Source organism: Syngnathoides biaculeatus, chromosome 5, assembly GCF_019802595.1.
Source record: "Syngnathoides biaculeatus isolate LvHL_M chromosome 5, ASM1980259v1, whole genome shotgun sequence".
NCBI lineage: Eukaryota > Metazoa > Chordata > Actinopteri > Syngnathiformes > Syngnathidae > Syngnathoides > Syngnathoides biaculeatus.
The window spans coordinates 29728595-29750841 of record NC_084644.1 but is presented as its reverse complement, the minus strand read 5'-3'; the positions used below and the strand labels follow the sequence as shown (position 1 = coordinate 29750841).

Below are 22247 nucleotides of genomic sequence, written 5' to 3'. Positions count from 1 at the left end.
GAATTTCTAAAGGCACAGTGAACTTTCATTCATTGGAGACTAAATTGCCCGTAGGTCCGACTGAGTGTGATTGCTTGCTTGTTCCTATGTGCCCTGTGATTGACTGGCAATCAGTTCAGGGTGTACCCTGCCTCCTGCCTGATGATAGCCGGGATAGGCTCCAGCACTGCCGCGACCGTCGTGAGGATAAGTGGCTCAGAAAATGGATGGCTGGATGAATTGAAATACTGTTCTTCTATTCCAGAGTGTATTCTTTTAAAGCAAAATCAATCAAATCCATCACCCAAGACTCTTTACAAACGGATTTCTTGCAACACATCCTCGCACTCAACGCAGATAGCTGGCATCTGACGACTCTAAAACAGCAAAAATGAGGACTCCCGCCACTTGTTTACAGTATATCAGGAGTGTTGGAGAAAATCAAACTAATTGGCCCAAAGCAGCTTGTTTGCATCCAAACACAGATTGATATTCATCCTAGTACCACTGAGCCAGTGAGCATCTCCTGGTATGACATCAACTCTCAGAATCTATTTTGGAATTTCATATAGTATTTAATATCCGTCATTCACAAAGAACCAATAGCCTAATCTAGATGTATTTGATGTTCTCTTCCTTCCTGAAAGATGAGATCTCCTGCTGCAATGTCAAAACACATACTGATTTAATGAGCTAACTCTTGCAACTTCTGCCCCTCCCATTACTGTTGCTTGTTGCTATGTCAGTCAAGCTTTCAGAAGCATAATGGGATTTTTTTCATTTGTTTACTTCCTGGCTGTTAGTTTGTAATATGTGTGGGTGGGGGTACTACACCATTATAGTTATCAATGGGAGATTTTGGGGGGTGCTCCTTGTCAATTTTACCAAACAATAATCTGTCCTGGTATCACCTAACGTTGGTGTGGCCACAGGGGGAACAACCTCCTCTAGAACTGCCACTGGAAAAGATAGCTCCACGAATGCGGGACCAGGCTCCACCTTGTAAAGGCATACCAAAGCCACAGATACTACAATTCAATGGAACAAAGGGGACAAAAATAGGAGCCACCACATTTTTTGTCCAATTACTCGATTCATAAATTGGATAAACAGTAAAATATTCATTCTACAAATACCCGATATCTGCAGGGCTGCAATAGTTATTTTACCATCAAATGCCCTCTCACACTTGTTTCCGGAGTCAATAGTTGTCACAAAAGTTAAAAAAATATGATGAAATGACATTCTTGACATTTCTTTTCACAAAAAGCTAATGTTCTCCGCCTTCTGGTCAGAACATTTTATTGTGGGGGATAAAAATGACCGCTGCTCTACTACTGACTACTTTCAGGCAAAAAAAAAAAAAAAAAAAATGAGGGGGGGTGAAAAAAAACCCATTCTTTCTATATTAGTGGATTTCATATAGGCATAGTTAGAACACAATATTCTGTCTTGAAAGATCACTTAAAATGCCTTGAAATGGCTGGAAATATGGAAAACTCATCCCTGAAACCAACTGGAGGTAAATGAATTAAGGTTGGGAAATTTTTAAAATAATGAAAAAAAAAAATCCATAATACAGGAGTTCTTGTTAGAATCTCCCCCTGAGAGGCTGGCCGACAGACTACAGACCATAAATTGACCTGTAATGCTTAACAGAGCACCTCCATGCAGATTCCTGCTGAGCAATTCATGGCTCTTTGTTGAACCTTGAAGAGAAAACACTTTTAATTATTAGCCCTGCGCTTGTGGTGGGGTTCAGCAATGGTATGCGTGTGTGTGTTCAGACCAGTAATCCGTGTGAACAATATAAATGAGTGCAAATGCATTAAAGGCTGCCTCAGGTTTCCTTGTTTGCTCAAATGAAGAAAGCCGCAGGCGGACGCACTACACACTTAAACACACTCCAGTACGGGATCTGGCTGCGTTAAAACCCGCTATAATAAAAGCATACACAGGTTAAAACGTGAGGTAGCGCCATATTTTATGCATAAGACAGCCGCTCTTGGGAGGTGAGAGAAAGCAAAGCTCGGTTCTTGCTTGTTCACGAAAGATGAAAGCAAACAGTGTTACCTGCTGGGCTGCATCGCTCATGGTCTCGGCTAACGCACAGTTTTAGACGCGCACTGTCATTTCCCGCATCGTACCGCCGCGTGCCGGGAGCGACCCTCATTTACTCATTCAGCGTCCCACCTTTTGGGAACAAGCAACATAAATCCTTTTCTTTTCAAGTCAAATACATTGAAGTGAACAAATCAACACATGGGGAACGTAAACGGTCTTAATTGAATTTTGTCATTTATTTTCCATCAGTGTACTACACAGACACATACAGAGTAATGGTATTTTCAACAAAGTGCAATTATAAGATTATACTTTCAAGTTTGATTTGAGCTAACAAGATTCACAGGGCTTATGTCATTAATCGGGTTTGGTTAAATTAGCCATTTTCATCGTGGTAAGCGGACTCCCTCTATGGGTATGTTTTGTAATCACTGCTTAAGTACAGTGAACCCTTGCCCAGTCGTAGTTCACCGTGCGCGATCCTGCATATTCACGGATTTTGATGATTGTAGCAGTCTTAAATACTCTTCTAAAAAGATGAGTGGCCACATTAGACACGGCGCCTCACAATGTGGTGCACCTTACGTGCACAGTTAGTTCCAACATTTGCAAACGTTGTGTGACTTTTCCAACAAAGTACACTGAAAGACACTGTTAGCATGCACGCCGGGACTTCTAAGGGTGTATGTATGCTACCATATGAAGGCGCTCACGAGGCAGTGAGGAACAATTGCATTTCACATCTGTAAGCAGAAGAAGCTTCCATTGCCCTACACACTGCCTGTGTAGGCAGGTCATTACTGACTATCTGATACACGCTCACAGTGTCTCATCGAAACTAATATAATCACACCACAGCAAACAGAATAGCATAACTAGCAAATAATATAACAAATAATGACTGAAGAAATAATTGAAATAATTAACAACAGCATGTTTTGCGGCACTATGGACTACTCATTCTTTTATTTGTGTAAGGTGGTGTAAGGAACGTAATCCCCGCGAATAACAGCGGAACACCGTATAGCTCAGTTGTGTTAAGCTTTTCGATTCAACACATTTCCATTTCATGACTAAGAAGTGTTGATCTTTAACCCCATTTAATTTAACAAGGTTCAAACTCTGTATTATGTTAGAGAATCTAACAAAAATTAAATGTACTTTTTTAGGAACACAATACCTGTGGTTTAACACGGATGTTGGCCATGATGGTGGTATTATTTTAGGTTGCTACTTTCTGTAAAATAAGGGACGCACTATATTTAAGTTTTAATTGACTTTTTGACAATTCATGCATTTATGATTAAAACAAAATCATACAGTGCCAAAGTTGTCCTAAAAACAACAATAAACTTAATATTTATGTTTCTAGAATCCTTTAAAACCATCATGTAGATTGTTTTTAAATGAAATGTTATTTTAATGCTAAAATGTTATGACTGAAAACATGACTAAGTGCTTAAATATGATGCCTGATAAACTCTCAGAGGCAAAAATATTTACATAAAAAATGTTAATTCTATTTGAAATTCCTTATTCCTGTTCAAAAGGACAAAAAGTAGAACACTCACTATAATTGAGATAGTCTCCATTTCCAACTATGATGGATGGATTCTTTAGGATGACTCGTGGAATAAATTTGCCATTCACTGTGTTTGCTTGACTTTCAACATTACAGAACTTTGAAAACCCTTAAGTACCTTGAGCCAAAAGTACACAGGCCAAGAGTTCAAGTGCCATTTCTACCACTAAAACTATTTATAAACAACAACAGGTCCACTTCTATTTTTTTCAGTGCTGGGCAATTGTGTGGCCCTTTATGAGGTGAGTGAGACGGCGAGTGTGGGCACAGCTGGACAATTACGATGGAAATCTGTACAATTGGTCTTTATTTAATTTTCCCAGTTTCCTGAGAAAAAAAAACAACAAAAAAAAGTAATTATTAGATCAATTAATTAATTAATTAATTTAAAATTAGTGTGATGACACGCATTGTTCATATGGATGGTGTAATGGAAAGCGAAGCTCGTAAAAATGAAAGCTTGCTACACTGCTACCACAAATGTTTAGCAAAAGTGGTCATTTCTCTTTTCCATATCATCTTTCCTTTCACCAAGAGCTTCAATAGACATCTTTTTTTCATTATCGCATCTCTTCTTCCTTCTCCCCATACCAGTCCATCCCTTTTTTATTCTTCCCCTAATCTGTTTCTCGCTGGCTGTGACCTTACAGAGGGCCTTTGCACTCTTGTATCTCTCTCACTCCCTCTCTCTCTTCCTCTGGAGCGAAACGACACATCAATTTGCTGCTGCTGCTGTTTCGAGGCTTTGCAAGGGGAATATTAACATACTTCCTCTCAGCCAATTAACACCTGAAGCTCGTAACAACCTTTTATGCCTGCAGTTTATGCCACAGCACACACATACATGCAGAGATGCAGAAAAAAATGATTTATCAAGGTTTATTTATAAACAGAAAGCGTTTTGCATGCAAATTTATATGTGGTGGTTAAGAACGGACTTCACAAATATATCCGGCACTAAATCTTGCAGGTATAGTACATTTCACAAATTGGTATCAACCGGCAGAGGGCAAAACTAATTCAGGTCCAACTACATGCCCCCCAAAATGTAGGATATGCATAACTCAGGACCCACTCCTTGCTAATTCGAAGTGATCAATAGTTCCAACACACAACAGGCTTGTCCATATTTGTCACTGGATGTTAAGCAACTAAACAGGAAGTAGCCTTGTGTATTCTCTTACTTATTTGAACAAAAAGAATTTGTCACCGCTTCAATGAAAAGCTCTACCTGCACTTATAGTACATATAGGATAAGGAGAAGCCAACTAAAAGAACGGTATTGATCGATTTAATTCTAATGGTATGACAAGTTCTGGGAGAGTTAATGCTCATCCATGAGCTACAGTGCAGAAACTAAGTATTTGAACACCCTGCTATATTGCAAGTTCTCCCACTTGGAAATTATGGGGGGCTGAAATTTTCATCGTAGGTGCATCCTACCACCCCCATACTTCACAGTAGGGATGGTCTTCCTCCAAACACAGTTTGTGGAATTATGACCAAAAAGTTCCATTTTGGTCTCATGTAACCACAAAGCTTTCTCCCATGACTCCTCTGTATCATCCAAATGGTCATTGGCAAACTTAAGAACGGGCCTTGACATGTGCTGCTTTAAGCAGGGGATCCTTCTGTGCCATGCATGATTTCAAACCATGACCTCTTAGTGTATTACCAATAGTCACATTGGAAACGGTGGTCCCAGCTCTTTTCAGGTCATTGACCAAGTCCTGTCGTGTAGTCCTGGGCTGATTCCTCACCTTTCTAAGGATCATTGAGACCCCACGAGGTGATATCTTGCATGGGGCTCCACTCCGATTGAGACTGACCGTCCTGTTTAGCTTCTTCCATTTTCGAATGATTTCTCCAACAGTGGACCTTTTTTCACCAAGCTGCTTGGGAATTTCTCTGTAGCCCCTTCTTCCAGCCATGTAGAGTTGTACAGTTTTGTTTTTTGGTGTCTTCGGACAGCTCTTTGGTCTTGGCCATGTTACAAGTTTGAGTCTTCCTGATTGTATGGGGTGGAAAGGTGTCTTCATGCAGCTAACGACCTCACACAGGCGCATCTGATTCAGGAGAATACATGGAGTAGAGGTGGATTTTTAAAGGCAGACTAACAGATCTTTGAGAGTCAGAATTCTTGCTGATAGACAGGTGTTCAAATACATATTTGCAGCTGTATCACACAAATAAATCGTTAAAAAAAATCATACATTGTGATTTCTAGATTTTTCTTTTTAGATTATCTCTCTCACAGCGAACATGCACCTACGGTGAAAATTACAGACCCCCCCATGATTTCTAAGAGGGAGAACTTGCAATAGAGCAGGGTATTCAAATACTTTTTTTCTTCACTGCACAACTCAGTGAAGACTGCTTCAGTGTGTATGTCAGGCTGACCAGGGGGCAGTTGCTTTTTTACCACATGATGGTACGTCATCTGTCTTGTGTTCCAGAGCTCGGGGGACTGGAGCCACCATATTAATCACAAATTCCTACATTTTCTCTTCCATGTTATTTTCACTATAGAACTCGGTCAAAATCTTGTTCTTAATCTGACATCACTCCACCACCATTTCTCCAATTGGATGTGCCAAGACATCGTTACTGTTGTCAGAGCATGGCATAGTGCTGGGAACCCACAACGTGACTTAGTGCTGCATGATGCGGTACCTCCACAAAAAATGGGTTGTTGGACAGCAAACCATCCAGTACTGAGTCCAGTGGGAAAGGGCCTTAAAACAATGGAGGCAGCAAGGGGCTCGGCTATGGACCTTTGCTCACACACAGCTTTGGCATACATAATAGTGAGAGACGACGTGAATTAGAGGAGGTAAAGGAAGGAAGGGAGGCGAGAGGCATAAGGAGTGGATAGAAAAAAAGAAGTATGGTAATGACCCGGATAACGCAACGCGGCCACGAAGAGGAGGAGGGTGACACCAAGCAGGGCGGTGGAGAATGATAACGCCAAGGACGGGAAAAAGTTCCTCACGGCCCGCTGCTCCTGCATTGTATGTCGTGTGAAAAATGAAGATGAAATAATTAGACAGGCTGACTAGAAACGCTCATCTAAATATGTAAATGCACTTAATTTTACTTTGATTTGCTCCATTGCTCCTGCTATCTCACCAACTCTTTCCCATTCATTCCCTCTCACCGGCTCCCAATGCATCCTCCCTTCCTCTCCACCATCCTTACTCTGGCTCTTGCTGAATATTAAACGCTGCAGGTACACTGGCACTGTCTTAACCATTTTATGCGGTCTTTATTTGCGTTTTATTAGCCTGTTAGCACTACAGTGACTTTCCCGCTTTGACTATAATGTCACAGATGTCAACAAACTCAAAGTTATTGTCTATTTGGAGCTAAAGTAATTCTTTACATTTCCTGCTTTGCACTGGATAACTCTAATCTCTTCAGTTTTTGTGCTGACATCATCGGAATCAACATTTTAATTATCCATATCTTGACTGCTTCGGACAAGATTTTGCATGAATAAATAGGATTTATTTTTAAAATTACTATTGAATAATTTTTGCATGTAAAAAATGTATGTATCCCCGCTGTAATTGGTTTCATAAACACTAGTCAATGTAACCATTTTTGAAAGGGACAGGACTTTAGGGTTTTAGGGGATTAGGGTTGTGGCAGGGTAAGGGTTAGGTGTGTTGCAGGGTTTTATTAGAGTTTGGGCTAAAGGGGGTTTAGTGTTAGCAAATTGGGATTAGAGTTGGGTTAGGTTCAGGTCAGTGCTTCCCAAAGTCAACCTCGGCCCGGACCCCCAGTGAGTCGTTCAAAAAGCTCCCGGACACCCTACCTCAACCTTCGCCAATAATGTAGTGCTGGACAGAGCTATGCCATTCCGGTACAAAGAAATACTCAATTTTAATGGCTCACGTGCTCTTGCTTTTTATTTTTGCACGCTGGAAATGGCAATTCTCACATCATGATTAGCTTCCAGACGATTTCGTTTTTTCGTCTTCACATCTAATAGAGTTGAAAACCCCGCCTCACACTTGTATGTAGTAATGAAGGGAACATAGTATTCCACGGCTGATTTGACGAGTTTTAGGATCAGTTCCAACCCCTCACACCAAAAGGTGCTGTTTGACTTGTTCTCAAATTGTTGACGGATGCCTTCTGAATGACGTCGTTCGATCAGTTCTTCCTTTCTGTCGTCGTCGTCGTGCATCGTGTCAAGATTGAAGCCAAAAGGATCTTAAACCCATGATTCTTCTTTTCCAGACAATTCATCAGGTTTAAAATAGTGGTCAAAACTTGCCCGCATTCTTTTCATATGCTGCTGGATTTCTTCTTTGATATCAGCTTCTCTCAGATCGAGGCTGTCAAGTGCTGGGAAATTAGCAAAGTTGTCATTTCCCACTTGTTTCTCCCATAAAGCCAACTTCTCCAGAAAAGATGAAAGTTTCTCCTTCCCCTGGATAATGTTGACACTTGGGTCTTGCAGCGAAAGATTGAGCTGGACCCCCTGGAAAGACATTTTTCACCCCCTGGGGGTCCGTGTACCCCACTTTGGGAACCACTGGTTTAGGCATTATGGTGATAGGTCTTGGGTTTATGGTGTTGAGGTTGGGGCTTTTGTTCAGGGTTAGATTTGTTCGACTATAGTTGAAATCTGGGTTAGGTTTGAGGATTAGGGGTTAAACTGGTAAATTGGCAAGGGATTTGTTTCAGAGGTGGGTTAGTGTTACAGGGTTAAGACAGAGCTGTCAGCAGTTCTTTGGTTAGCGTTGTGGTTATATTTAGGGTTATGGTTATATTTAAGAGATCATCACGATCATCATCATTATCCTCATTATGTCATTTACTGCTTATGTACAATATGAAAGTATTGACTTTCTGCTTGTTCTGTTGCTACACTTGAAAAAATCTCAAAGAATAACAAAGACACCATGTTCATAAAAAACATTATGAAGTTGTTAATTCTTCCCTGCGATTGGATGGCAACCAATAATGGGTGTACTGAAGATAGCTGGTATAGGCTCCAGCACTCCCACGACCCTTGTGAGGGTAAGCGGCTCATGTAATGTATGGATCAAGTTGTTCATCCTTGGTAGTTAATATATAAATTGTGGTTTTCAATAGGACTGAAAGATTTTGTATTTGATATCTTTTTGTCGCCAGGTCTCCTCACGGAGTTCCCATATTGCTCCTATTTTTAGGTCCAGTAATTACGGTGACGGCTCAGCGAAGCTGTTATAATTAAACGCATCGTACCTGCACACTGCTGTGAAATTGATGCCATGTGCCCTTTCTCAATTCCATAGTGTTCCGTAAATTAACTAAAACGTGTTGCCGAATTGAATTTTTAATTGTCATTCCTGGATGTTGTTCTTGTGGAGAGACCTCAAAAGCAAGGTTTGAATAACAGACAAATTTAGCAGGGGAATCCAGTTTGTCAACATACAGTGACTAAAGGAAAGACAACCCCACCCACCCCCCCAAAAAAAACACTCCCTACACCTATTAAACGCATCCCTTAAAGACCAACTCCCTAACCAACCTCAAAGCCTACCGCGAACGATTACTAATCTAAAAGTTGCAAACTAGCTTCTGTAGTAGTTTACAAACTAGTTAAGAAGCTCTTTCACTCCATACATATCTGTGATCAACCAGACAGCAACAGAATGAATAGCTATTAGTTTACTAATTCATCAATTAGCAATCCAACTAACTTGATCCCGAACCAACTTCATCTTGATATGTGTTTTGACTAATAAGGACCAGACAAGTTAGAGCGAAATATCTAAATCACAAGTGGATTTGCTCACACTATCCTATGAATTAGCTAACCAGCTAACTAATCAAGTAGGTATCTAAATCAAGAAAAATGGGCAAAATACAGTGTAGAATTTACAAAAAAAGATGATTTTCATTTTGAAGAGCAACAGAAAAAAACAGATAAGTGAATAAGTAACCCAACTACAACTACTCAGAATGCTACTAATAATAATAATTCATAAACATCAATACACAATCATAAATAATAAATACTAATAAAAAGCTACTGCGACTAATAATTCTCTGATGGTTTGTGTGACATTTGAAGCTAATTTACTGTAATGGAGACTTGAATTCAGATTTTTTTCCCCAACCTGGGATATTTGACAGAGGTTTCACTTTATTCTACATTTTTGACGATAACCATCGACACCATTGCAGACTATTTCAGTCAGATATTGGATATACTTTGAGGCATAATTACATTTTCATTACTCATAGGTAGCATATTAGACAAAAGTGTTGAGTCAGTGTATCACCTCGTCTGGTGACATTTGTTTTTCTCAATAGAGATGAGAGGAAGGATGCGCTTTTATCCCATTCTGTGAGTGACGCCAGAAAAGAACAGACAACAAACGTGCCAATATTCATCAGTATGAGGCAGCAGATGGTGCGTTCAAGGTAGCAACAGAATGACCCCGACATGGATCTGTTTTTATCCACTATGACCTTTCCTTCTCCTCCTCCTCATTTTCTTTTTCTTCTTGATGTCCTCTGGCTCAGTCTACCCTCAGGCTGTTTACTTAGCAAAAGCGATGTCGTCGTTGCTTTGAGAAAGCAAGTCTTAGTGCTTTTTTGCATGGTGAGGACTACATAACAGCTGCATAGTCACACTAGATAAAGCCTGACTGGACATTTTTTTAACTGTGGATGACTTAAAGATTTTTTTTTTCCCCTTACAATTGTGAGAAGCTGTGGTATTCATTAGGCACAAATATGAGAGGCAGAGAAGGATCCCAAATAAATCTCCCCCCCCCCAAAAAAAAAAAAAAAAAAAATCCCCACAGAGCAGAGGCAACATTCTGTAGGCCAGCGAGTAATGTATTTCCTTTTTGTATGTGTTGCTGCTCTGTGTATCCTTAAGTATCAGTTGTTTAAAGGTTTATAATTTCCATGATGAAAGCTCACCTTTTACAGTATGTACTGTATGTATGTACAAACAAAAAAGGAATTCAGGTACGTTAATGTCCTTGCCACGTAGTTAAAAAGAGTGACAGCCACTTGTGCACTTTCAGCTGTTTATTCAATGTGGAAAAGTATAAAAAAAAACTATAGTAAATAATTATTAGCTTATAATTTTACGGCTGTAAGATTCCCAAAAAGTTGGAACAAGTGTAAGAAAAAAATGATGATCAAAGACCTGTTTGGAACATCCCACAGGTGAAAAGGCTAATTGAGGGACCAGACAAAGCACAGCAAAAATACCCCAATGACGAAAAATGGAAATGGATTTAATTTTGCCTTGTCTGGACACTGGTCACCGGGGGCTGCCTCTGGAACCAGGCCAAGACTCGTTTCCGGAGAGGGTTTGACTCTGCCAAGACTGCCCTTTGTCACTGATTCTCATCACAACTTTTATGCACAGAATTTCTAGCCACAGCTGAGGCATAGAGGGGGTCCGGTTTGGTGGCCTCTGGATTGCATCTCTGCTTTTTGCATATAATTTGGTTCTGTTTGCTTCATCAAGCTGTGATCTCCAACTCTCACTGAAGCGATTTGCAGCAGAGTTTCAAGCGGCTGGGATGAGAATCAGCACCTCCAAATCTGAGACCATGGTCCTCAGTCGGAAAAGGGTGGTGTGCTCTCTCCAGGTCGGGGATGAGATCCTGCCTCAAGTGAAGGAGTTCTTGGGGTCTTGTTCATGAGTGAGGGCAGAATGGAATGGGAAATCAACAGGAAGATTGGTACAGCGTCTGGAGTGATCTGGACTTTGTATCGTCCATTGTAGTAAAGGAGGAGCTAAGCCTAAAAGCAAAGCTCTCAACTGATCAATGTACTTTGCTACCCTTACGTATGGTCATGAGCTGCGGGTCATGACTATAAGAACAAGATACCAGACACAAATGGCCAAAATGAATTTCTCTGCATGGTGTCTGGGCTCTTTCTTTCAGTCATCCGGGAGGATCTCAGAGTACAGCCGCTGCATGATGAGGTTGCTGGGGCATCTGATTCGGATGCCTCCTGGACACCTCCTTGGTGAGGTGTTCCGGGCACGTCACCCCAGAAAAAGACCTTGGGGATGATCCAGGACATGCTGGAGAGACTACATCTCTCAGCTGACCTCAGAATGCCTCGGGATCTCCCAGAAGAGCTGGATGAAACAGTTGAGGAAAGGCAAGTCTGGGCATCCTTGATAAAGCTACTCCTCCATTGACTTCAGATAATCAGTAGATGGATGGCGTTTAAGGACAATGTTCCTCAACGTAAAATTGCAATGAATTTAGGGATTTCATCATCTGCAGTTGATAATATCATCAAAAGGTTCAGAGAATCTGGTGAAATCACTGTAAGCCGAAAATCACAATTTAATGTCAGTGACTTTTGATCACTCAGGCAGCACGGCATCAAAAATCAACATCAATAAGTATGGACAGGATATCACCGGATGGGATCAGAAATGATGAGAAAAGAATGCCAGCAAATGCAGTTTGGAGGTACAGCCATAAGTGTAACTTAAAAGTCTGCCATGCAAAGCAAAATCCATTTATCAACAACACCCAGATTTGGAGAAAAGTGGTGCCATCCAAGCAACATCTTTTTCAAAGACACCACTGCTTATTTCAGCAAGACAATGCCTAACCACATTGTGCACGTGTTACAACGGTGTGGCTTCGTAGTAAAAGGGTATAGGTACGAGACGTGCCTGCCTGCAGTCCAGGCCCGTCACCCATTGAATATATGTGCCGTATTATGCAGCATAAAATACGACAACGGAGACCCTGGACTGTTGAACATCTGAAGCTGTACATCAAGCAAGAATGGGAAAGAATTCCACCTACAAAGCAACAATTAGCATCCTCAGTTCCCAAGTGTTTATTGAATGATGTTAAAAGAAAAGGTGATGTAAAGATGACCCTGTCTCAGCTTTTTGGGTATGTGTTGCAGCCATAAAATTCAAAGTTAATGATTATTTGCTAAAAACAAGAAAAGTTCATCAGTTTGAATATTAAATATCTTCTCTTTGTGGTTATTCCAATTAAATATAGGTTGAACATGTTTTACAAATTATTGTATAATGTTTTTATTTATGTTTAACAATATCTCAACTTAACGTGTGGCCTCACAATTCTGAGGTCCCGGGTTAGATCCCGTGCCTGTGTGGAGTTTGCATGTTCTCCCCGTGTCTGCGTGGGTTTGCTCCGGGCACTCTGGTTTCCTTCCACATCCCAAAAACATGCAACATTAATTGGACACTCTAAATTGACCCTAGGTGTGATTGTGAATGCAACTGTTTGTCTCAATGTGCCCGGCCATTGGCTGGTAACCAGTTCAGCATGTACCACGCCTCCTGCCCGTTGACAGCTGGGATAGGCTCCAGCACTCCCCGCGACCCTTGTTAGGATAAGCGGCTAAGAAAATGGATGGATGGATCGATGGATGTAATATCTCAACTTCATTGGAATTGGGTTTATTTGTAAATACAGTATGTATGTATGTATGTATGGTGATGACAACTGTGGACCTTTTTGATTATGGATCACATTTAAGCATTCTGTTAATTGTTTTTGTGAAAGGTGTCAGTTTTCATGAATAACCTAGAAGGAATGTTCACATCAGTAACCACAAGTCACAACATATTACATGAGTCCTTGTTCTGTTTTTGGTTTGATCAATGTTTGCATGATTGGCTGTTTTTTTTGTTTTGTTTTGGTTTTTTTTTTTTTTGGGGGGGGGATGGCAGTCCGAAGTGGAGTAAGTTTCCTGATGCGTGGTTGCTAGGCAATGAATGCTAATGCATAGAACCGCCTTTGGAGACGGCCCCAGCTGCGGCCCGTGTTTGTGCGGAGCAGTGTGTGCTTGAGTTTTCTCATTTCCACTTTCCAGTTTACTGCGTGGGTTACTTTCAAAATAACTCTGATTAAACAGAACACGTGTCAATTTAGGAGATGTGAATGTTTGTGTGCGTGTGTGTGCGTTTGTGTGTTTGTGTGTGTGTGTCTGTCTGTCTGTCTGTCAGACCAACAGCCGCCTCCTGGCACAGCAATATAATAACTATCATTAGTAAAGGATCAGCTGAAGCTCTGAATGAAAGACTAAAACAACAAAGTAGAGGTTTTGTAATTGCATGTACATGTTACTAGATGGATTCATCGGGCTCTATTTTCACAAATGACAAATCTGGAGCACTGAGCTGCGCAACTTTGCAGCAGACATGGGCTGTACTGGTGTCGGTAATCTCATAGGTAAAGGTAGTCTGTCATATCTGAGAGTGGGCGGGTTGCAGCACTGTTCGTGTGTATATAGCTGACTTCATTGGGTGCCAATCAAAGCGGCTCCTCTCATTCCCTGAAATACAACGTATCTGACAATCTTTGTGCGAAAGAGGACAATGTGTATTTGCAGCGATCTATTGGTGAGTGGAGCACTGTTACTTCTACGGTCATTATGAGGACAACGGACAATTCAAGCAGATGTCCTTAATGATCTGATGATAACCGCTTGTCACATATGTAGGCAGAGTTCACTATCTGTCTTGACTGTGCCTCGATTAAATTGACCAAAATCCCGTTAGACCAGCGATCTAGCCTTTGCCAGGAGTTAGACGTAATCCGAACAGGTATAAATTTAGACCAATTTCAAGCCACCAAATTGTTATTTCGACAGACGTATCTCCAAGGACCCAACCTTACTGTGCTGGAATACTTTGGCGCAAGTGGGTCTGCCAAATTGGTAGATGCCCTGGGAGCTGTATATTTGAAGTCAAACCAGTTTCCACCGGCAATTCCGTGCTTGCAAAGGTGCTGTGTAGAAAAATAAAGCCTTTCGGAATGTAAATTTTGGTGCTTCAGCCACCCCCTCATGGAGCCTGATTAGGCTTATTTAAGAGTGCTGCTGAAGCACTTAATCCCCTGCTGGGACTCTCATTGTCTCCATTAGGATAATCAACAGGTGTATAAGGGGGTCTCACAGCGAAAATACCACCTGATAGCTTCAAGAGTTACAAGCACTGGTCTTTCTCATTTGGGACCAATTGGGACGCTCAGTGAAACTTGGAGCCTCCGAGAAGGCGGGAAGGCGTTTTAATTGCTGTGAGCCACTTCCACTCACTAGCTGGATCCCTGTGCTGTGATTTTGGCAGGCTGGCCGTCCGATTTGATTCGTCCAGGGCCCAAAAAGGGTTTTGTTCAATTCACAGATGCTGCAGTGTGTGCTGTTACTACCAAGTAGCTCAGTGCCCAAAATACAAGGTTGAGAAAAGCCTTCCACTTAAATGAATAGTTTTAATCTTGCTTACCATCTCAGGAACGGTTATTGAAGCAGTCTGTTGGGGATGTGTGGCGCTGGCTACTTTTAACAGCTGTGCAACATGGCAGGATTTTATGTATAAATAATTGACACCCCTTTTTACATCCTCAAAATTATCAAACTTTAACCACGTGTTCCACCAACGTTATATAGATTAAGTAAAAAATGGTACATTTTTCAACTCTCTTTCTAGGATACTTGGTTCAGATTTCTGCTCATTAGGGCGTATTCCCTTGTAGGAGGCCATCAAGCCCTGGGATTCATTCAAAATGGATGCTTCAAACCAAAATGATTGGCTTCCTATTTCATTCTGGTTATGGATCCAGGAAACCTTAGTGTATGTCCTCTCATAATAGACACGTCCATTAAATTCTCTGTTGTTTACTGCGACTGTTGTTCTCGGACAATTCAGTGGAAAAGCAATGATACAAACGACAGAGGAGCGTCAGTCAATGATTTTTAAGACACTATTAAATGTTCACTGTACATATAGCATCATGGATGAATGAACGTAAGTGTAGTTCACATTTTCTTTCACCTAATATATATCATCGTGAGCTCTCTACTGCTAATTGGAAATCGCTAACCATTTTACAGAGAATGATTTTTGTTGTCTCAAATTCTGTAATTTACACCATACACCCAGTACCAACATATGCAGTCTAAAGGTGAGGATAAAAAAAAAAACATGGAGGGGGGAGGCAATTACTTGGCGAAATATCTCTAGGTTAATAGATTTTAAAAATATTCCATCGCAACAAGCTTTGCTCCATGTAGTACTTTCATGAAGCGATATACTCAAATTAGTTTCGCTTATCCATCTGGGGTATATGCTTCTGTTTCATAAAACAAAACACAACAACAAATACCTAAAAACGACAACCAAAACAGCACAACAGCAAATATGGAAAAACAATGGCAAAAAACAAAAACTGATATTAACCTACTGGAAAATGTACATATTGGTCGGAGATAAGACTCACTGCTAATTGGACAAGAGGGAGCAATTATTAGTAGTTATTTCGCGTCTAGCATGGTTTTTGAAATCAGCTCTAGTGGTGCTCCAAACATAGCTGCCTCGCACAAAGAATATTTTGACTTGGAACATGTGTAAGCTGTCTGATTTTGTGGGGCTGCGTTACATAACTACCGTGACGCTTCCTGTGTGGTCAACCACACCAATTCCACGCTTCCACCGTATCATGTAATTGAGAGACGAGTGAGTTTTGTAACGCACACCCGCACATCCTAGCTCGTTTCCTTTCCACATACAGTACGTATAAGGCGATGGTGGATAGATATTCTCAGGACTAAATCATGACATTCAAATAAGTGTGCACTCACTGATAAAGAATTTAAAAGAGGTGCACAAACCACGCCATACAATCAAGTCATCCCTCTTGACCAGACAACGATGAGTCTTATCCAAGACCAGTACCTATCTTTTTTCTGGTAGCTTAACTTTGTTGTTGTTTCTTTTTTGTTTTGTTTTTTCTTTTCCTGCTGCTGTGTTTAGTCATATGATGTTGCATTTTGTTATTTGCTGTTTGTTTGTTTTGCAATTGTTTAGTTATTTTTTGCTTTTTCATTTGCTGTTGTGTGTGTGTGGCTTTTCTTGTTGCCATCGTGTTTAGTTGTTTGCTGTTGTGTTTTGCTCCCAAAAATTGGTCAGGCTTTTCTTCGAGCATTGTTCTTAACCATTTGTTTGTTTTTTTTTTAACTCTGCCAGATGCAGAGCATTTATAAAGATGTCTGGCATAAGAAGACATGCCTGTGATGATAGAGTAGATAGTGTTTGTAATTCGGTATGTTTAAAGGGGGATTACATCTTACCTGAGTGTTTCATTCCCCAGCAGTAAGCTGTCAGGTGTTTGACACTAAGTAGAGCAAAAGTATACGGAGCACAGTGCAGCGGCACAAAATGAAAACACTCCACCTGGGAACTCTCGGGGCACAATGAGATAATGACGAAACTCAAAGTGTAGAGTGGATGGATCAAGGGCTCCTTTTTGTTTATATATTTTTTGCCATGATGGATGTTCCGTCATAAATCATTTTCTGAAAGCTGTTGAGAAGAAGAAATTCATGGTGGCAAACTTGAGTACACGAGAACGGTGGAACAACTTTAAGACAAAATATTTCATATGATGAACAATGGTAACTTATTTTCGTAAAAGGCAGGGGTGACAAAAGTACTCACATTTTGTACTTATATAGACATTTGTGCTTAAAATAAAAAGAAGCACTGATTCAACTCCCTTACTGAAGTAAAATTGAGAGTACTGACTATAAAATGCACTTACTGTAAGCACACTAGAAGAAAGTAAGAATGCCTTTTTCAAGTCAATAATACACATTGAACATTGTGATAATTAAAAACCCTCATGCTACAGTGTCCCTCATGCTAATAAAATACACACATATGAAAGGTTTAAAGAACTCCTCTGCCTGTCAAACTGCTTTTGCAACAATATCCTCCCTTAGTAGGGTTTCAGGAAACATTGAGACCTCCTGTTGTCTCTTCTTTGCTTGTTTCCTCTCGCTTTCCTCTTCCTCTCTTTACTGCTGTGCATCGACTGTGATCCTTCCATCATCTTCTAACCATCCCTGGCGTGCAACACTTTCTCACCTCATTGCTTCACAAGGCTTCCATTGCCGCCCACTCCAAATCCCCCCATATGTCTTGCTCAATAGATCACCCCACTCCCGTCACCAACACTTCACCACCCTGTCATCAGTGTCATCAGGTCACTTTTTATGTTTGTCACATCCCGTGTCTTGCCTGGTATTCATATTCCCATTTTGCATTACATGACTTATATCTGCCTCGCTCCACATGTATGAAACTCCTCAATCCAGCATCAATAGGTGCATTATTTTTACTTTTTCCTCATTATCTAACCGAGCAATGACATCATGCACCTTGAATTTACTTATCGACTATAAACTTAAATAGTTTTGCTGCATTTGTGGGGAAAGATGATACAAAATGTCACGATGCAGTATATGCACGTTTGTACTCCCATATCTTGACTGGTGTCCATCTCATATCCAGGACTTCATGTGTAGAGTTCACAGAGAGGACAAGAAGTGTACAGACACACGCACACACGCACATAACATGCAGAGTGGTGCTTGAATGCGCCATCAAACACAGAGCAAGAGGACAAACTGCACTTGAAGTGTGCAGATGTAACACAGAGCAGATTAAAATGCGACCTTGTGAAAGCACTGCCAACAGACACACATGCATGTGTACACACATGCATATACACACAGGCTAACATGTATAATCACACACGTTTTTAACATGGTGACTCAAAGTGTCGCAGAACGCCTGCAGGGGAGTTTTTCCAGTAAGAAGGCTGTGACACTGTGAAATTACACATGTGCGTGTTGTAATCTTACATTTGTGTGTGCGGATCTGTGTGTGTGTATATGTGTGAGTGGTGTGCCGCTCACGGCGACAAGGCAAGCTTCACTGTGACACCCCTCAGCTCATGAGAAGGGTTCGGAGGAGAGGGTGATGAGGATGTAGAGATAAAAGGGTGGGAGGCAAAAGGAGTTGGATGACAGTGGAGGAATGTAGAGAGGAGGGATGGAAGTATGGATGATGAAGACAGGTGTATGGGTTGCTACTTTGGATAGAGAGATATCTCTCATCCATCTCTTGGCGGAATGAGGCATAGAAGCGGATGGAGAAAGCAACGAAGAAGGGATGAAAAAAGAAAAAGGAGGGAAGGAAGCTAGGAAGGCAGTTGTGCAGGATGTTCACGATGGGGAGAGTTGGAAGGAAGAGCAAAGAAAAAGAAGGGACGATAGGAGTATGATGAGGATGTGAAGGAAGGAAGGAAGGAATGAAGGAAGGAATGAAGGAAGGAATTCAGTTATAGAGGGAGGCATGTGTAGAATGAAGGAATCGAGGAATGTGAAGGAAGCAATGATGAAAGGATTAGTGTAAGTGAGGAAATAAAGAAGTAGAAAGAATGGCTAGAGGGCAGGAAGCCAGTAGAAGGAAGGAAAGGAAGATTTAAGAAGAAAAAATAAGGAATGGAGGAAGGATAGAAGGCATTATGGATGGAGGTTTGGATGAAAGGAAGGGAGGGATACAAGAAAGGAAGGATGGGAGGAAGAAAATGGAGTGAGGAAAGGAAGGATGAAGGATGAAAGGTACAAAGGAAAGAGGGAGAAAAGGGATAAGGGTAGATGGAAGAAAGCAAGAATAGAATCATGGATTGAAAGAACCAGGCAAGCAAGGAAGGAAAAAAAACACAGGAAGAAGCGAGCATGGAAAGATAACAGAAAGAAGCAAGAATGGAAAGAAACCAGGAAGAAAAGAAGAAGAGATTGGGATGAGTGATGATGGAGGGAGTAAGGGTAGTGAAGAAGAGAAAAGAAGGGACGAGGAAGTTTCAATGAAAAACTGATATTTGAAGATGAGGAAAGAGAATAATTGAAAGAGAGAGCGACAGAGAGAGCGAGAGACAGAGAGAGAGAGAGAGAGAGAGAGAGAGAGAGAGAGAGAGCGAGAGCGAGAGATGCAGGGTGGCTCGTACTTCAGATGTGATTTGCAATGACAAAGGGCAAGAAATGCAAACAAAGCGCTGCGTGGACGGAGAGGAAGCAGCAGCGAAATGCTGCTTGATTGATAAAACCAGAGCAAAGATGAAAGGCATCCGAGAAGGGGAAATGTTCGTCAGATGTGAAGCAGGAGAGCATTAGCTCGCGGCCCAAGGATGGGGGGGGGAAGAAAAAAAGAAAGCAAAAAAGTGAAAAAGTAAGACGAGACAAAAAGCCTCCTGGCGATGCTCCTCAGACTGAAGCCTGTGTTCACTCACCACTCACTTTCTGCTCAGGGTGAAGTACTCAACTAACTACGCTTACATTAAACAACCTGGCTGTTGCTTTGAATGAAGCTGTCCTTAAACGGGGGGCGAAGGATCTCCTTCATGATGCTGAGGTGCCAAGGGCCATTCATCGCAAAGAGATGCTCGGAGGGCTCCTAGAGCTCAACTTCTACGGCAACATTAATCACTTTTTGCTTAGTCACAGGGACGCTGGAAGGGGGGGAATGGAGGAGGCACATAGCAAGCAAATGTTGGAACAGGCTAAAACGCTTCTATAGAGTGAGCATTGATGCAGAAAAACACTTTTGCATTTATATGATCCAAAAAAATTATCGTTGTGATATTTTTAGTGCATCAAGCAACTTTAAGCTTTTTTACACTTGCGTGAAAGGTAGCGTATGCATGCAGTGTCGGCTACGTATTTCCATCTCATTTGTCAAATACCGACGTCATTTGTGTGAACACCTACAAGCATACGCACACACATAGACAAGACTTTGTCGTTGTCTTCTGCTATGGTCTAAATTTGACACCTTGGAGGACAATGCACAAGATAGTGTAAAAAGAAAACCCAAATGGGCCTCCTGTAATCCTTAGCGAAGACAGGCTTGAGAAAAAGCACTTGGCTATCAAAACAACCATAAACAGGACAACAAAAAACATTGTAAAAAAAAAAAAAATGAAAATGTGATGACTACAGCCAATTTTGGGTGGATGGGTGTGATGTTGACAGTAATGGTAAAGCACTTGACTATCATCCATCTGTCAAAATACAGGCCCATTTTACATCAAAGAAAAAGATTTGAGTGCACACCACCATACAAAAAGAATACCAAGTACGGTGAGTCAGTCATTAGCCAAAGGGATACGTTTCTGATTCATATTAAGACACTAATAAAAACACATCGTAAGTCTTGGGTGGGGAAACTATGGCGCATGGGCCACATCTGGCCCAGTGACTAATTGAATCGGGTCCGCCAAAGAGTGGTACCCTATTGGCCAAATCATGACTACATTCACTGCGATTGGCTGGCAACCAGTACAAGGTGTACCCTGCCTCTTGCCCGTTGACAGCTAAGATACGCTCCAGCACTCCTTCCAACCCATGTGAGGATAAGCGGCTAAGAAAATGGATATATGGGTGACTACATTCATTGGACCGTGTCCGTAATGCCGACAGATTCCGCGTGTCGGCCCAGAGATACATTGACTTGACCTTGGCTATGGCTGGTTTCTACTCTGCTTCAGATATGAACACTTCAACCACACCTAAAAAATACAATTTTATACTGAGTACTTTTATACTTATTTCCTTCACTGTATCTTTAACTTTAGAGATGTGAACTGGAAATAGTGTCCCTGTTTAGGTACTTACTATATTTTGTTGTTATGTCAATTCGGCACTAAGTGACATTCCTGCCACTTGGCAGCTGCTGTTCTGAGAATTGCCACAGCAGAACTAATACCAGACTTTGATGCACTGGCAGAAGAAAAAGTGATCGACAAAACAACACAGTTCCCATTATAATCTAAGTCTTAACATTAAGTAAGTATTAAGATTACAATCTCTTTTTTTGTTGTTGTTGTTTTATTTTTTATATGTAAGGATCTGCTTGTGACTAGGCCCGCCTGTCAAATTTTAAAATCAATGTGGCCCCTGAGCCAAAACGTTTGGCCACCGCTGCTGTAAATGTGTGTTTAAACTCAAAATTCCAAGCACAAAATGTAGAGAAAACACAATACATATTGTAGCGTCTGTGTACATCCATGCACCTTGAAAGGCCTGGTGGGGTGGCGTATGAAGTTGGCAAGTTCGCACGTGAGTTTCTGGGCACGAGGCGTGATCGACAGCAGTTTCTGCACGAGTGTTTTACTGTCCTCTCTGCATTCAATAAAAAGTATTCAAATAAAGTGACAAGGAAACATTTAAAAAAAGATTGCTTAAAAAATACACAATAAAACCGCAGCACAAACAATGTTTACTATTCTCTGGGTTAAGCTATCGCAAGAAGAAACGTGACGGATTGCAGCGCACACTCACCGGTGAGAGGAGGAGAGCCAGCCTACTAAGCGGCACACAAGAGGATAATGGCTGAAATGTGCACACACACACATGCCTGTGAAATCCAGCCCTCCGAACAAGATGTGTTAGTATCTATTTGGACCTGAGCTACCTCAAGCATGCAAAATGTGAAAAATAGATAAGCATCTTGCCCTGGAATTGTCAAATCATCCCTGAATCATAGCAGAAAATGTCCTTGCTACCAGTTATCTGGGGAGGGGGGGATAAAATACACTGATGGACGCGCTTGGCCGAAAGCCAAACCAAATTCATTTCTACCTCAGAGCTGAGCCTGAAACATTTTTTGAATGAAAATATTAGCTCAAATGTGTGCGAGAAATGAGAACAAACATTCACACCCAAAACAAGAATCAATCACTGTCTTTTTGTAAATGTAGTTGTGTCGCACAGACGCAGGCTCCAGACTGGGATGGAAAGCGGGAAG

General features: G+C 41.3%; 1 protein-coding gene across 3 annotated transcripts in view; it reads right to left on the bottom strand.

Annotated features, from left to right (window-relative positions):
- Positions 1–22247, bottom strand: part of cadm4 (cell adhesion molecule 4) — a 248717-nt gene that overhangs the window by 75960 nt on the left and 150510 nt on the right. The gene's annotated exons all lie outside the window — the stretch shown is intronic.